At 41.8% G+C, this 16,690-nt stretch overlaps 1 non-coding gene across 1 annotated transcript; it reads right to left on the bottom strand.

Moving 5' to 3' along the window:
• Positions 1 to 13,842: 13,842 nt before the first annotated feature.
• LOC136729256 (U5 spliceosomal RNA) lies at positions 13,843 to 13,957 on the bottom strand. Its single transcript, XR_010808870.1, has one exon. It is a non-coding gene; the product is annotated as a U5 spliceosomal RNA (small nuclear RNA).
• Between the last annotated feature and the right edge of the window lie 2,733 nt (positions 13,958 to 16,690).

The following is a 16,690-nucleotide window of genomic DNA, read 5'->3' as shown; positions in this document are numbered from 1 at the left end:
CTCTGCCCCTCACATACACATGAGGAATCCCAGGTGCTCAATACGTCATACTGTCTCTTTCATCTCATGTGTAAACTATGGACAAATACATGACTAAACGTGTTTAGTTGCTTTTCCCAGAATGCTTTGCGCCACGATATGCAAATAACGGGGACTATGATTGGCTCCCTGACATTACCCACACTGCGACTGATGCTACCCATTTCACTACCCAACAAAGACCCATAATATGCATGTGTCTGTCTGCCTGTCTGTCAAAGTATGTGTGTCTGTGTCTGTTTGTGTGTGTTTGTGTGTCTGTCTCTGTGTGAAAATGTGCCTGTCTCTGTGTGAAAGTGAGTGTGTCTGTGTCTGTGTCTGTCTGTGAAAGTGAGTGTGTGAAAGTGTGTGTGAGTGTCTGTCTGTCTGTCTGTCTTTGAAAGTGTGTGTGAGTGTCTGTCTGTCATGTAACTTGCACATCTGTTAGGGCACCATATGCAGAGATGTACACATATTGTTCCTTTTCCATATACACTCACCTAAAGGATTATTAGGAACACCATACTAATACTGTGTTTGACCCCCTTTCGCCTTCAGAACTGCCTTAATTCTACGTGGCATTGATTCAACAAGGTGCTGAAAGCATTCTTTAGAAATGTTGGCCCATATTGATAGGATAGCATCTTGCAGTTGATGGAGATTTGTGGGATGCACATCCAGGGCACGAAGCTCCCGTTCCACCTGTAGCGTAAGGTACACTTATAAATTTCAATTAAAGAAGTGAATTTATAGTATCACCTTATCACGAATCCTGGAATCTTGTAGAACTCAATTTCTGTAATAATTGGACGCAGACACCAATTCCAAAGATATAAATTGTCAAATTTATTCAAAACAAAGACTAAATGTAGCACTACACTAATTATACAAAAGGGAAAAAATAATTCTAAACTAAAAACTCTATATCAACAAATCAAAGACAAATCACTTCCGTGACCAAATCAAAGACCATGGGATCGCATATGATAACACAAATCGTTAAACAAAAGAGGTTATAAACACATTGACTACAATACCAGTTAGTAAGATGAAGGTGAGTCTCTTGTTAGTATTATTAGTCAGACATTCAATAACTACGCAGGTTAGTATTTATGTCAGGTAACTTCTCGTTATATATATATCAGTCTCATTAACGTTTAGGTGGAGAGAAAGATCCTATCATTACTTGTTACCACAATTTCCCTTAACTGATTATTATTCAATGATTAAGGATAGGCAGGGCCACCTATAATCTGGTGTCTATTAACTTGTGTCAATTTCAGACTAAACAGTTAAACAGGAATGAGAAGATATTTCTCGGCGTTGACAGATTTTATTTCTAAAATTATCAACAAAACAGTTTAATGCAACACACATTTATATTTAAGAAAACTAAATGATATTACACATTCTAGAGTTATGAATCACAGATTAACATTTCTAATTGATTTCTCAAATGTCATGAATCATGAACTCCAAACTGTTAAACTTATCTGAACTTCGTCGCAGAGAGGCCTCTCTGCCTTCGGGCTCAGATAACAGCACACGGCACGAGGTCCGTGTGGTTTGGAACAAAGGCAGTCCGGTTCGGCTTTGTCCAAGAACTTCCACTCAGTCGATGCACCTGGAAGTTGGGGTTTCGCGAAAGTAGAGTCGTTTCCAAACAGATTTTCCACTGGTTTGAAGGCTCCAAGGTTGTGCACAAAATCTTCTTTGTAAGCAGGGTTCCACCGTAGTTACTTGAAGACAAAGTCTTTGAGGAAAGCAGGGCCCTGTTTGTTCCAAGGGTCAAGTTTCTTAAAACTCAAATAGCTATTTAAATGACTGACACTTTCGTATTCAGTCGACTTAGTCATTTGTCCAGCTGTAAAACTCCACTGATCAGGTGGGCACAGGCGGGCAGCGCAGTCTGTAAAGTTCTTTATTTAATAAAGTCCTTTAAAAGAATTCTTTGTACGGCTCAATCTCCTTCTCCCAGTTTAACTCTTCTGTTGCCGGCAAAGACTTGGTTGGTTTCTGGTTCCGGTTCGGGCAACAGAGCTACAGGTTGAGCTGTGGCAGCGAGTTACTGGTTCAGGTGAGAGAGAGAGAGAAAGAAAGGCCGTGTTTGTCCTTTATAGTCTGTCAGATCAATAGGTGATTGGTTCCTGAGTTCTTGAGATTGGATTTCGGTTTCAGCCCCCAGTGTCCTATTGGAGGGGGGCTTGATTTATGACTGATGTCAATCCATGCCATCTTTTGGAAATGCCGGTTGGCCTGGGTTCGTAGCTCTATGTCGGGATTTCGGCTCTCATCCACTTCAAAGAGTTTTTATCACCTACAGGCCCCTTTCTCCAGACATCTCATAGCAGAATAACAAACTATTTGGCCTCTTCTCGGTGCCATCCTCCCCAAAACTGTCACTTTGATGCAAACCAGTTCCAAGCTGATGAGCTAAGGAAATCTGATAACTTTGGGGGGGAGAGGTCTTCTTTAGATCCGTGCTTCAGCTCAGAGCCCAAATACTCTTATCCAAATACACCCAACATAACGCTACATACCCCCTTTCTTGAATGGGACTGAGGTCGACTAGGACGTTATCCCCTTCAAGACAAAATAAGACGATAAGCATTTATCTCAAAGTTATGTAACAGAATTCAACAGTGGACTTCACCATTCATGACCCCGAGAAATCAAAGAAAACAAACTAATAGTTCATTATTTAAGCAGAATGTATTCCAATCAAATTGACAATCCTATACTAGCACATATACAGGTTACATATTATAACACAAGTACATTAAAACAAAAAAACAATTGGTATTACTCAGTATTGAGTATGGTTACTGACGGTAACCAATAGGTGGAAGTTGATTAACAGAGGGAGGTGACTGGGAATTCAGGTGTTATTCAGGCACCTGACCTTCACTATGTCTATAATAGTTGGTAGGGACCTGGGTTCGAATGGTTGGCTTACATGGTAAGCCGGTGCCCCCTTTAGGGACATGCACAAAAAATGGTCTCATTGGGAAGTTGTACCTTGGTGGCTGTATCATATCTGTCATTCAATTCCACCGGCTTTGGTGATTCAACTTGAGCCCACAACCTGTTCAATAGATCCTGACCAATGATCAACTTCTCTGTTTCAAATTTGGAAATATAAACTGGATGAACCAACTTAATCTTCCCAAAGGTGAACTCTAACAATGCCTTTTGAGTGAGCTGTGCCTTAGTCTCTGTGTAACTTGTAATGTTCACACTACAAGCTTCCACTTTCAGTCGTTGGTCTGAGGTTTCCATAATTTGTTTCAGGTTGCCCATTGTGGTGGCAGACATTAAACAAATTTCAGCCCCAGTGTCCAACAAGGCTCCTCACTCCCACACATTCTCAATGGTCACTTCTATGTAAACTTGCTTGGCTCTGCCTCTCTGTGTCAGATCACCCAGTAACATCACCAAAGGTTCAGCTTGCCTGCAGGCAACTTCCCCCACTGGGAGGTCCCAGTGGGCTGATGTGTCAGAGAAACCCCCCTGCTGTTCCTCACATCCAATCAAAAACACAGAGGCGGGGACAGGGGGCGGTTCCAGAGCTAGTCATTCCTTAGGTGGCGAGTCCGGCCCTTTACCCTGGCTACTAACTTCCAGTTTGGGAAGAGGGGGCAAAGGGAGCAGAGCTAAGCGTAGCAGTAGCTCAGAAACTGCAACATTGCTCAGAGACTGAGTTAACCCACCTAGGCTAGGAGCAGATTTCTTTTTTTTATTGTAAGCCTGGGTGTCTTGGATTCCATCCTTGGGAGGTTCTTTCCTTCTTTGAATCTCTGTCCCCTCTAACTCCAGTGGAGAAATAGGGCTCTCAGAGCGCCTTGCCAGTACTTGGGTGCTTGAATCTTTACGATCAGAAGTGCTATTGTACTTGCTTTCCCAAGCTTTCTGTGCCATTTTTTCGAATTTCAGCTATGTTCATATACGTTGCGTCTGCATGTAATATGATCATTTCCTTAATCGTTGGGAACAAATTAGCAACAAACAACCCTTTAAAGCTCACCTCTTCCTCGGCCCCGGGTCGATCTTGACCCGCAAAATAGGTTTTCCTAAGCTTTTCATAGTAATCACGGGGGGACTCATGCTTACCCTGTTTGATCTGGTGTGCGGCAGTCACTGCTGCCACTGGATCAATGAACCTGGAATAGTCCCTAACTAATGCTCTGCACAAGCGTTGAAACCTATCGCAGACCATGGACCCTTGCCTCTCCATCCAAGAATGGACTTGGCGAGAGGTAGTTTTGCGGATTAGGAGAACCTTTTCCTTCTCCGTAGCCTCAGGATAGAAACTCAAAGCATACTTAATGTCCTTAATATACGCTTCCACATTTCCTTCCTTGTCTGCTGGGTTAAAGGTTTCACAATCTTTAGCCAGTTCTCTCAACTGGCGCATGTTAACCTTTCGGTCTGGACTCTCGGGAGAGGAAGTTCGTCTGTGCGACGAGCTTCTTACCCTGGGTGGAGAAAGACTACAGGGAGGGGTACGATCAGGACGAGGCAACCCGGGGCCTAAATGTGGAGACGGTGTGCGACTCCGTGCATTGGCCGGTTCCGGCTGTTCCTTTATGCTGTCAGGTGTCAGCTTTGCAGCCCACCAAGAGGCAGCTTTCAGGGCCCCTATTTGTTGCTTGAGACGCTCATTTTCAACTTCAGTTGATTTGAGTTCTCCCCTAAGCACCTGATTTACTCTCCTCATTTCTTCACTGTCCCTTTTTAAATGTATGACCTCGCCTTCGAGTATCTCCATTTTTACAGTGCCCAAATCTTTCTCCCTGACTGTTTTGCAAAGACGCATTTCCAAAACATCCCGGTCCTTCAAAACTATCCTTTCATTTTCAACCGCTTTACATCTGTCATTTTGCAGACCTTTTACTTGGATCAGAGTTGTTTCCAATTCAACTTGACATTGTCTTAAATCATTTCCTAATTGCTCTCTCTGTTCAATTAAGTCCTCTTTTTCAGCATTCAACACAATGACTTGTTTTCCACAAGTATCTAGCTTTCCTTCAAATTCTAAAACCATTCCATGCCGTTTGGCTCTTTCTTCTTTCGCTTTAGCATACTTTTCTCCTAGCTTTTTCAGTTTTTCAAACTTGCTTATGATCCAGTTCACTACCCTTGAGCTCGCAAGTGCTAAGCTAGCCATAACTTTCATCACCTCTATCGACTCTTTTTCGAGTTGCGTCGTAGTGTCGTTTACCAACTGAGTTCGACGCGACTCTACTTCAAAGTCCAAACTGCCTAGGCGTCCAAGGAATTCAGGAATCTCTGTTCCTGGCACCTTAACAATCAATGCTTCACATGGGGACATTTGGGTAATCATTGTTTTGGCTATTCAGTAACAACCCAACAGAACAGTACTCGATTAATCACCTAATGACTCTAATGCCAACGCTTAGGATATCAACAATTTATCACAAGTAACTAAAACAGACTTAATCTTTTGTGACTTTGGATTTATGACTGATGTCAATCCATGCCATCTTTTGGAAATGCCGGTTGACCTGGGTTCGTAGCTCTATGTCGGGATTTCGGCTCTCATCCACTTCAAAGAGTTTTTATCACCCACAGGCCCCTTTCTCCAGACATCTCATAGCAGAATAACAAACTATTTGGCCTCTTCTCGGTGCCATCCTCCCCAAAACTGTCACTTTGATGCAAACCAGTTCCAAGCTGATGAGCTAAGGAAATCTGATAACTTTGGGGGGGAGAGGTCTTCTTTAGATCCGTGCTTCAGCTCAGAGCCCAAATACTCTTATCCAAATACACCCAACATAACGTTACACACCACATCCCAAAGATGCTCTATTGGGTTGAGATCTGGTGACTGTGGGGGCCAGTTTAGTACAGTGAACTCATTGTCATGTTCAAGAAACCAATTTGAAATGATTCGACCTTTGTGACATGGTACATTATCCTGCTGGAAGTAGCCATCAGAGGATGGGTACATGGTGGTCATAAAGGGATGGACATGGTCAGAAACAACGGGCCGTGGCATTTAAACGATGCCCAATTGGCACTAAGGGGCCTAAAGTGTGCCAAGAAAACATCCCCCACACCATTACACCACCACCACCAGCCTGCACAGTGGTAACAAGGCATGATGGATCCATGTTCTCATTCTGTTTACGCCAAATTCTGACTCTGAAATCGAGACTCATCAGACCAGGCAACATTTTTCCAGACTTCAACTGTCCAATTTTGGTGAGCTTGTGCAAATTGTAGCCTCTTTTTCCTATTTGTAGTGGAGATGAGTGGTACCCAGTGGGGTCTTCTGCTGTTGTAGCCCATCCGCCTCAAGGTTGTACGTGTTGTGGCATCACAAATGCTTTGCTGCATACCTCGGTTGTAGCGAGTGGTTATTTCAGTCAAAGTTGCTCTTCTATCAGCTTGAATCGAGTCGGCCCATTCTCCTCTGAGCTCTAGCATCAACAAGGCATTTTCGCCCACAAGACTGCCGCATACTGGATGTTTTTCCCTTTTCACACCATTCTTTGTAAACCCTAGAAATGGTTGTGCGTGAAAATCCCAGTAACTGAGCAGATTGTGAAATATTCAGAGCGGCCCGTCTGGCACCAACAACCATGCCACGCTCAAAATTGCTTAAATCACCTTTCATTCCCATTCAGACATTCAGTTTGGAGTTCAGGAGATTGTCTTGACCAGGACCACACCCCTAAATGCATTGAAGCAACTGCCATGTGATTGGTTGGTTAGATAATTGCATTAATGAGAAATTGAACAGGTGTTCCTAATAATCCTTTAGGTGAGTGTATATGTATGTATGTATGTATGCATGTCCAATTGCTTTGACAATTCAAATGCACTGAATTGAGAGAGAGAGAGAAAGAGAGAGAGAGAGAGAGAGAGAGAGAGAGAGTTGTAGTCCAGACCACTGCAAAATTCCTGCTGAAGTGATCTGGATCACCACACAATGGCCCAAGGACCACTGCAAACTTGGATTTCAATGTATTTGTGTAATCTGTGTTGCAATAGCACATACCATGTTCCTTTGTGGTGATCTGGTTAATTCTGATCTGGGAAAACCACAATCCTGCAGGTTTAATAAGTCTCTCTACACATCAGTCCCTGAGTACCTTCAACCAATGGTCATTTTGACCAATTAAGCCCAAGATTTGAGTCAATTAAGTTGTCAAGGACTACCCAGTGAAGACGTGAACTCACGACTAGGTCACACTGTGAGCTCACCAGAGCAGACATTACACTGAGCTCACTGTGAGCTCACTTAGCGCTTTTCCAGCGACATGGTGCCGGTGCTGGAGCCGGAGCCGCTGCCCTTACTCGGTGGCTAACCCACCTCTATGTTACAAATGTTCCCTAAACACTTATTTTGCAAGATCAATAAAAATCCTTTAGGAAATTTAAACTTTTACTGACACACATAGTTAATAGCAATGTATTATAACTTTACCAAAAATAATAATCTGTATATCTTTAATTGTTTAGACGTTATTAAGATATAATGCATCTTTCACATAGGGAACATTTGTAACATGTTAGGAAAAACAAACAAATGATTTGAAAATATTCATAATTACAGCATACAATTTGTCAGGCTTCATAAGAATGGTATTTATAACATACTCTGTAAAAATCAAGCAAATAACATTTGTGGTTCACGAGAAAATATATATATATATATATATATATATATATATATAATCAAAGCTATCAGACTATAGCAGCCGGTGTATGAAGACACATACGATTATACAGCATTATTTGGCAGCTTCGCAAGACCTAATTTTAAACGTTGTTGGTAAGTTAGATAATTAGTGGGGACCCGCTATTTGCAGTTCTTCCCCTCCATAATTGCTAAAATAAAGTTTTACTGACATTTTATTGACCCTACCACTGCATAGGGCACATCTGTAACATGAACGCTACTGAATGGCACATACATTGAAAACTACGGAGAACTGAGACAAATCCACTTTACACTTCATAAATAATCTTAAAACGTTTCCAACCAAGGCAACACCCACTTGAAATACGTTCATTCTCATTTTTGGTAAACAAAAAGAGAGATTGTTACATATGTTCCCTATGATGCATCTACAGAGAGAGAGAGAGAGACAGACACTAACTCTCTCTCTCTCTCAGCTGGGAGTGTGTGGGAGGGGTCTGCAGTGAGCGGGAGTGCTGCTGAGAGCTCTGTCCTTTGGCTGCGTTTTTTTGTTGCTTTACTTTTTTCAGTTTGTTTATTTTGTCTTCTGTTTTCAGTGCTTTTCTTATTGTGGGGGAACAGGGGAGGGGAGGGGGGAGTACCGGTAGTTCTTCCCGGGTCGGGGGGTCGGACCCCCTGAATGCGTCTTTTGAAAAACTGACCCGACGCCATGGAGTCAAGATCGCTCCGGTGCAGTTCTGCCCCCTAGAGCAGTGTGTGTTAGCGGTTGGGGAGGTAGCAGGGTGTGAAAATATCAAGTCTGCTGCCATTGTTATCTTCTTAAAAACCACTGATCTGCTCAATCAGCTAGTGGCTAATGGCACAGTGTTAGACGACACTTTCACCCCGGTGTTGCCGCTCGCTGCTCCTGCCCGGAAGGTAACGCTGTCTAACGTCCCTCCGTTCATCCGCACCGGCTCGGGCAGCTGATGTCCGGCATTAAGAGGGTCCCGCTGGGCTGCAAAGCCCCGCAACTGAAACACGTCATGTCCTTCCGAAGGCAGCTGTATATGATCCTCAATAACATCAATGAGGATCTTAATGTCATTTTTAAATTTAAGATCGACAATACCGACTACGTCGTGTTCGCTACTTCGGAGTCCATGAAGTGTTTCAGGTGTGGGAGCGAGGGGAATGTCGTGAGGAACTGTCCCGAGCAGGACAGGGAGCGGGAGGAGGAGCGGGGCGACGCGGGGAGGAATAGAGACACCGGCCCGCAGCCACAGATGCAGCGGGCAGACAGAGATCGAGCCCCGCCGGAGGAGACAGTCGCCGGTCGGACCGATGGTACCACTGATGCCGTGACGGGGGAAGAGCTGCCCGGAGGCGATGACACACAGCTGGGGGACGGGGTCGAGGCAGCGGGGGATAGTGACGACCGAGACGCCGGGGGGAGATGGTGTTGAGGCGGTGCACGGGGCACTGGTTAGTGACGAGGAACAACCTCAGCAGCCAGCAGACGGGCGGACAGACACACAGGGTGTAGCCGAGGAGGAGGCAGGGCCAGGCTCGGCGGTACAAGCCGAGGCGCCGGGTGGAAAAAACGCACTAAGAAGGTGCTGGGAGGGAGCACGGACGGTGTTGGTAAATAGTGTCAGTAAAAGAAGTGGTGGCACAGTAGTGAAGCTGGGGTAGCGAGCGGCTTGGTGGGGAAAGGTCCGGCTACACGCTGGAGCATCGCGGCAGCCACCGGGGACGCCTCGGGCTCGGAGTGACAGTGAGGGCGGCTTCACGGATTCCTCTCTCGCCTCCTCGTCCTCGGTGAGTCAGAGCTGCAGTGAAGGATATCAGGAGGTTTTTAGAGAAAACGAAGGGAAAGAGGTCTGTTTTAGTGGAGCAGTTTTTCCCAGATCGTGCATGCCTGCTGGCCTCTATTAAGTTTTTACAGAAACCCTGACCTATCAATTTGTACAACACTCACTGAAAACCATGGTTGGGGTCAATTCCTGTTTTTCAATTCCAATTCCTCCTACAAATCAATTCAAAATTGCAATTACTTTTTGCATTCACAGAATATTCTTTATTGGAATTGAATTGAAAAGGGAATTAAAAATTGAATTGGAATTGACCCCAACCCTGTTGAAAACAAAACAAAAAATACAGATCTGGTTCTTCAAATCTTCACTCTGGTTTCATTCTGTGTCGTAGTTCATTTATCTTGCTGTTAATTGCACCACCAATTACACTCTTTGGGGTACTGGGCAATTTTTTCAAGGTAGCCCCTAAAAAACATGTATCACATAGATTTAATGACTTGCACATAGATATATAAAAATCTTTTAATAAACATACCACATATCTTTGAGAAGGGTTCATTAGTTACATATTGCCACAGTAAATCAACATTTTTGTGTGTGGGTGTATTTAAACGTTTTGGTGTATGCTCTTAAACTTGTCTTACACTAGTTCATAGTAAAATCTGTACTTGGCGAAGCAGCTATGCAAAGGCAGTCTTTTCTCCATTAATACCTTGCTTAAGCATTACATTGATGTGGCACAACTGGACTGAAATGTGAAGTATTTGCTCAAAAGTCAAATTTAAATGAGACATGAAAGTTTATATTGTCAAGGATCCCATGGCACTATTCATTATTATTATGTATTAATATGTCTGAAGCATTAATCCAAGGTGATTTACAAGGTGTTGTTGAAAGAGTGACGTGGCTGAATTCTAAGTCAGGCTTCCCTCAATCAGGTCTAACAAATTTGTTATGACTCCACCTTTACTGCTGTGTAGTAATCTGCTGGTACAAAATGGCTGCACCCCAGAGGGTGGTGGGTGAAGTGAGTCTGTAGAGCACTTTGGGATCTTTCCAGCTGCTACATGTAAGGTATTATTATTTATTAATAAATTAACTCTAGTCTCTGAAACTAAAACAAAGGCCAAAGGAACATTTCAAATGCTAACCCTTTGTGTTCTATACAGTTAAAAAGGAGAGTTAGAAATTTTGTACAACAGCATTTACATACCATATATGGCTTCCACCTTTAAGCGATCCAGAGGTGTCTTTTTCTCCGAAGTTGGATCTCTCTTGCTGCCACCACCACGAAGATTGCTCTTTAATAATGTTGGAAAGTCAAAGACAGCAACCGTCAGGGTTCTTGCATATGACGTATTCGTGCTGCACCTCTCTGCAAGGATCCAGGACAGTTTGTCAATGTAAACTCCAGTGCCTGGGAATATTTCCACCTAAAAGACAATGGTAAATAAAAAACAAGCTTATCCCCAAACTATTCTTATATTATGTTAAGTGGAATACATTATCAGTAAGGCTGTGATTTTGTTACAGAAATGTGTTATTAAAGACCACAGTATGTCTCAATTCTAAGTTTATTAATTTACAGACATAATAAAGTCAGTGAATCTGTGACACCCATAATTCAATTACATTCTTATTATCAACTATAACTATGAATATAACTGATAATGTAGCATCATTAGATTGTTTACAACCAATATTTGTTTTCAATATATATATTTTTACCTTGTCTTTGTAATATTGTAGACCAAGAGTGTTATACCTGTTTTGGTGATTCTTTGTCAGATTCAGAACAATTTGCTGTGGGGCTGTCAGAACCACTTGATGGTGACACACTTTTGTCTTCATTGCTGATAAATGTGGCTTTTGTTACAATTTTTTTCAGATTGTCCAAAAGGTCTGGAATCTCTGGAGAAAAAAACCTTAGTATTAAATGATAATCATTTCTAGTAATATATTTAATACAAAGTGAAAACAAAACCATCAATGCCTGCAATTATACTTGAGAGACTTGCTCTATGTTATTGGCAAACTGACCTTTTTGTGGGTCATTAACATTAGCTACGAAAAAAATAAAAAAGATAAAATACAAGAATAACCAGGTCTAATGTAATGCATATAGTCATTAATGTAGGATTATGAAGTTATGTTGAAAAACTTTATTTAATAATCAGTATTATTAAACTATTAGACAGTGCACATTAAGAGTCTGTATTGTGGTTCTAGATTACTTCAGTATGATCAACTATAATACATTACTCTGGAATCTAAATTACTGAAGAATAACATTTATCAAGGTAAGGAATTATTTGCTATAAATAAAAAAACTTACCATCAACCATACGGTTTCGAAGACATTGGTTTTCATTTTTAAGTCTTGTGTTTTCCTTTTCGAGCTGCTTAACTTTTTGCTGTAGCTCAACTTCACTGGACTCTTTAAATGTCTGTAGAATATGACGGGATCTAATTCTTGAAGCTCCATCGGTTTTCTTTCTTATTTTGTGCTGTATTCAGAGAGGAAAAGAGTTTAAAATGAAAATATATATATATATGAATATGATTAAAAAAAAAACAATCCTGCAATACATTTATTTAATATTTGCAGTAATTATCTCACCGGTAACTGTGGTTCATCAAGGTCACTATCATCTGAAATTTGAAGTTTTTTGTTTGGTTTAGGTACTCTCTTCATTTTAGGACAGGGCATTTTTGTTAGGTCATTAAGTTTTCTTCTTAGTTCGCCTTCTTTTCCTAAAATAAAAATAAAATAAATAAAACCCTGCATTATGTCCACAGATATTTGGGGATTATATTTATGTGTCATAAAAATACTGTGCTTTGACCATACAAATTAAGATGAACAGCCAACACTGAATCAAAACTGAAGTTAAATTATATCTGGTTTAATTTATTTTGTGATTTGGGGGATTTTATTGTAAAGCACAACACACAATAAATCGATCTTACAAATGCCAGTCAAGTATGACGAGTTTTTAGCGCCCTCACCACCACCTACCATGTTATAAGAGTATGTTAGAAGTACAACACATTAATAACTTAAACATTCATTTCAAATATACTGTGATTGTATATATCAAATAGCATGTAAAGACTTTAATGTTTTTTTTTTAAATAAACATTGTTACCAGTCATAATGATCTGCGCTTCATGGACAGGCCATCCACCTTTTGGAGGTTTGTTCGTGTCTCTCCACTCTGCTCTGAAGTTTCGAGTCGTCTCTTCGTCATCATCAGCAATGCTGAATAAATCAAAATTGCGAAAGCAAGCAGTGGGAATCACGCTGTAAGAGTCTTTGTCGACCCCGCTTTCCCACTTCACCAACGCGTGCATCACCGCCATACTACCTTCACCTTCTCGTCCGTTTTTTCTGCGCCTTTTTCCCCCGACAAGTCACGGCACAAAAAACAGTCCCGCTCTGCATTCTGGTACTTGGCGTTCTTAATAACACCAACAGGGTGTAATCGCATAGACCACTCGAGTATAAAGTACTACATATCCCGTCAGTTACAGTTTTTTTTTCATCTTCTGAAACTGCAATTTAGCACTTTCAACTGTTTCTTAGTGATTCCTAGAATTACTAACCGGTATTGTAGTCAATGTGTTTATAACCTTTTTTGTTTAACGATTTGTGTGTTATCCTATGGGATCCCATGGTCTTTGATTTGGTCACGGAAGTGATTTGTCTTTGATTTGTTGATCTAGAGTTGAATTTTAATTAGTTTTTCCCTTTTGTATAATTAGTGTAGTGCTACATTTAGTCTTTGTTTTTAAATAAATTTGACAATTTATATCTTTGGAATTGGTGTCTGCGTCCAATTATTACAGAAATTGAGTTCTACAAGACTCCAGGATTCGTGATAAGGTGATACTATGAATTCACTTCTTTAATTGAAATGTATAAGTGTACCTTACGCTACATATATGTATGTATGTATGTATGTATGTCCAATTGCTTTGACAATACAAATGAATTGAATTGAGAGGGAGAGAGAGAGAGAGAGAGAGAGAGAGAGAGACAGACAGACAGACTGACAAACAGAAAAACAGACAGACACAGACACACACACACACAGAGCCAGCCAGCCAGCCAGCTCAGCGATGACATCACGAGCCTCTCTCAGCTGACTGCTATGACATCACAGAGCACGTACATTCCGTTGCTTGCCGTCTGTCAACCACTCAGTCACTGCCAGCCAGACTGGCTGGCTGGCTGGATGGGGGGGCTGCTTGCTGCTGCTGCGTTCCTTAGCAAGCTTATTTGCTTGACCGGCCTTCCTACTCCTCTGCCCACATGCCCACCTATGCCCGATCTGCTGTTCACCTGGATCACAGCTCCGCCCCAACAAGGCAGAGCCCCCCAAGAATGGTACAAACTCACCCACGATCCCCTCCACGGAAAGCTTTAGCAAAAGGCAAAAGCGTTATACGTAATGAAGAGGAACCCGAGTCCAAGACGCATCCGACCAGCCATACATATTTGTGTGTATTAAAGATCACATTTTCTTACATTTAGTTTTTCTGTACTTTATTACATCTTATTGTGATTTATAAAAGTATTGTTTCTTTTCCATATGTATGTATGTATGTGTGTGTGTGTGTGTGTGTGTGTGTGTGTCTGTCTCTGTGTGAAAGTTAGTGTGTGTGTCTGTACGTGTGTGTGCCTGTCTCTGTGTGAAAGTGTGTGTGTGGGTGTGACAGTGTATGTGAGTGTCTGTCTGTCTGTCTGTCATGTAACTCGCACATCTGTGAGGGCACCATTTTTGCAGAAGAGATGTACACATTTTGGAGCAACATATGCTGCCATCCAGACATCATCTTTTCCAGTGACGTCCCTGCATTTTCAAACAGATCACAATTTATTACACTTTGTTTATCTGTACTTTATTACATCTTATTGTGATTTATACTTGTAATGTTTCTTTTCCATATATATGTATGTACAGTGGGGGAAAAAAGTAATTGATCCCCTGCTGATTTTGTACGTTTGCCCACTGACAAAGAAATGATCAGTCTATAATTTTAATGGTAGGTGTATTTTAGCAGTGAGAGACAGAATAACAACAAGAAAATCCAGAAAAATGCATTTCAAAAAAGTTATAAATTGATTTGCATGTTAATGAGGGAAATAAGTATTTGACCCATTTTCAATGCCCTGGCTTAGGGTTCTCACCCATGATTTGACGGTACATGGCCCCGTCCATCGTCCCTTTGATGCGGTGCAGTTGTCCTGTCCCCTTAGCAGAAAAACAGCCCCAAAGCATAATGTTTCCACCTCCATGTTTGATGGTGGGAATGGTGTTCTTGGGGTCATTCCTCCTCCTCCAAACACGGCGAGTTGAGTTGATGGCAAAGAGCTTGATTTTGGTCTCATCTGAGACCACTTTCACCCAGTTCTCCTCTGAATCATTCAGATGTTCATTGGCAAACTTCAGACGGGCCTGTACATGTGCTTTCTTGAGCAGGGGGACCTTGCGGGGGCGCTGCAGGATTTCAGTCCTTCATGGCGTAGTGTGTTACCAATTGTTTTCTTGGTGACTATGGTCCCAGCTACCTTGAGATCATTAACAAGATCCTCCCATGTAGTTCTGGGCTGATTCCTCACCGTTCTCATGATCATTGAAACTCCACGAGGTGAGATCTTGCATGGAGCCCCAGACTGAGGGAGACTGACAGTTATTTTGTGTTTCTTCCATTTGCGAATAATCGCACCAACTGTTGTCACCTTCTCACCAAGCTGCTTGGTGATGGTCTTGTAGCCCATTCCAGCCTTGTGTAGGTCTACAATCTTGTCCCTGACATCCTTGGACAGCTCTTTGGCCATGGTGGAGAGTTTGGAATCTGATTGATTGATTGCTTCTGTGGACAAGTGTCTTTTATACAGGTAACGAGCTGAGATTAGGAGCACTCCCTTTAAGAGAGTGCTCCTAATCTCAGCTCGTTACCTGTATGAAAGACACCTGGGAGCCAGAAATCTTGCTCATTGATAGGGGATCAAATACTTATTTCCCTCATTAACATGCAAATCAATTTATAACTTTTTTGAAATGCGTTTTTCTGGATTTTCTTGTTGTTATTCTGTCTCTCACTGCTAAAATACACCTACCATTAAAATTATAGACTGATCATTTCTTTGTCAGTGGGCAAACGTACAAAATCAGCAGGGGATCAAATACTTTTTTCCCTCACTGTATGTATGTATGTATGTATGTATGTAAGTGTGTGTGTGTCTGTCTCTGTGTGAAAGTGTGTGTGTGTGTCTGTCTGTGAAAGTGATTGTGTGTGAAAGTGTGTGTGTCTGTCTGTCTGTCTGTAAAAGTGTGTGTGTGTGTGTGTGTGTGTGCGTGTGTCTGTCTGTGAAAGTGTGTGTTTGTGTGTGTATGGGTGTGACATTGTGTATGAGTGTCTGTCATGTAACTCGCACATCTGTGAGGGCACCATTTTTGCAGAAAGAGATGTACACATTTTGGAGCAACATATGCTGCCATCCAGACATCGTCTTTTCCAGGGACGTACCTGCATTTTTCAGCAGGATAACGCCAAACCACATTCTGCCCAGATTTCAAGCGCATGGTTGCATAGGCAGAGAGTGCGGGTGCTAGCATGGCCTGCCTGCAGTCCTGACCTGTCTCCGAATTGAGAATGTGTGGCGCACTATGAAGTGCAAATTAAGACAACGAAGGCCCTGTGCAGTTGCGCAGCTGAGGAAATGCATAATGGATGAATGGGGGAAAATCCCGCTTGCTAAACTTAACCAAGTGGTGTCTTCAGTGCCCAAGTGCTTAATAAGTGTTATTAAAAGAAAAGGTGATGTTACATAGTGGTAAACAGTCGACTGTCCCAACTTTCTTGGTTTCTTTTCACTGCTAATGAGATGCTGTAGAGTGAGTTAGTTATATTGCTTTCAGGAGCTCTAATCGTATTGATGAGTTCATGCAGCATTTGTAATTGAATTTCAAAAAGAAATCCTTGCTGTCTGGCCTGTGTGTATGAGATGTACTCTGTCAATCTTTGGCTAACAACTGAAACATTGGTAGAACAGAAATGGCAACATAAAAAAGAAAAGTACATTTTAAAAGAGCACATTAAATAGGATGAATATACAGTTTTTTACAATCACTTTGTCACTAATTTCAGAACCTTGATGTCATTTTTCAAAACTCTAGACACAAAACTCAAAACGGTC

The sequence above is a fragment of the Amia ocellicauda genome, unplaced genomic scaffold (genome assembly GCF_036373705.1).
Source record: "Amia ocellicauda isolate fAmiCal2 unplaced genomic scaffold, fAmiCal2.hap1 HAP1_SCAFFOLD_30, whole genome shotgun sequence".
Lineage (NCBI taxonomy): Eukaryota > Metazoa > Chordata > Actinopteri > Amiiformes > Amiidae > Amia > Amia ocellicauda.
This window is presented reverse-complemented; position numbering and strand designations above follow the sequence as displayed.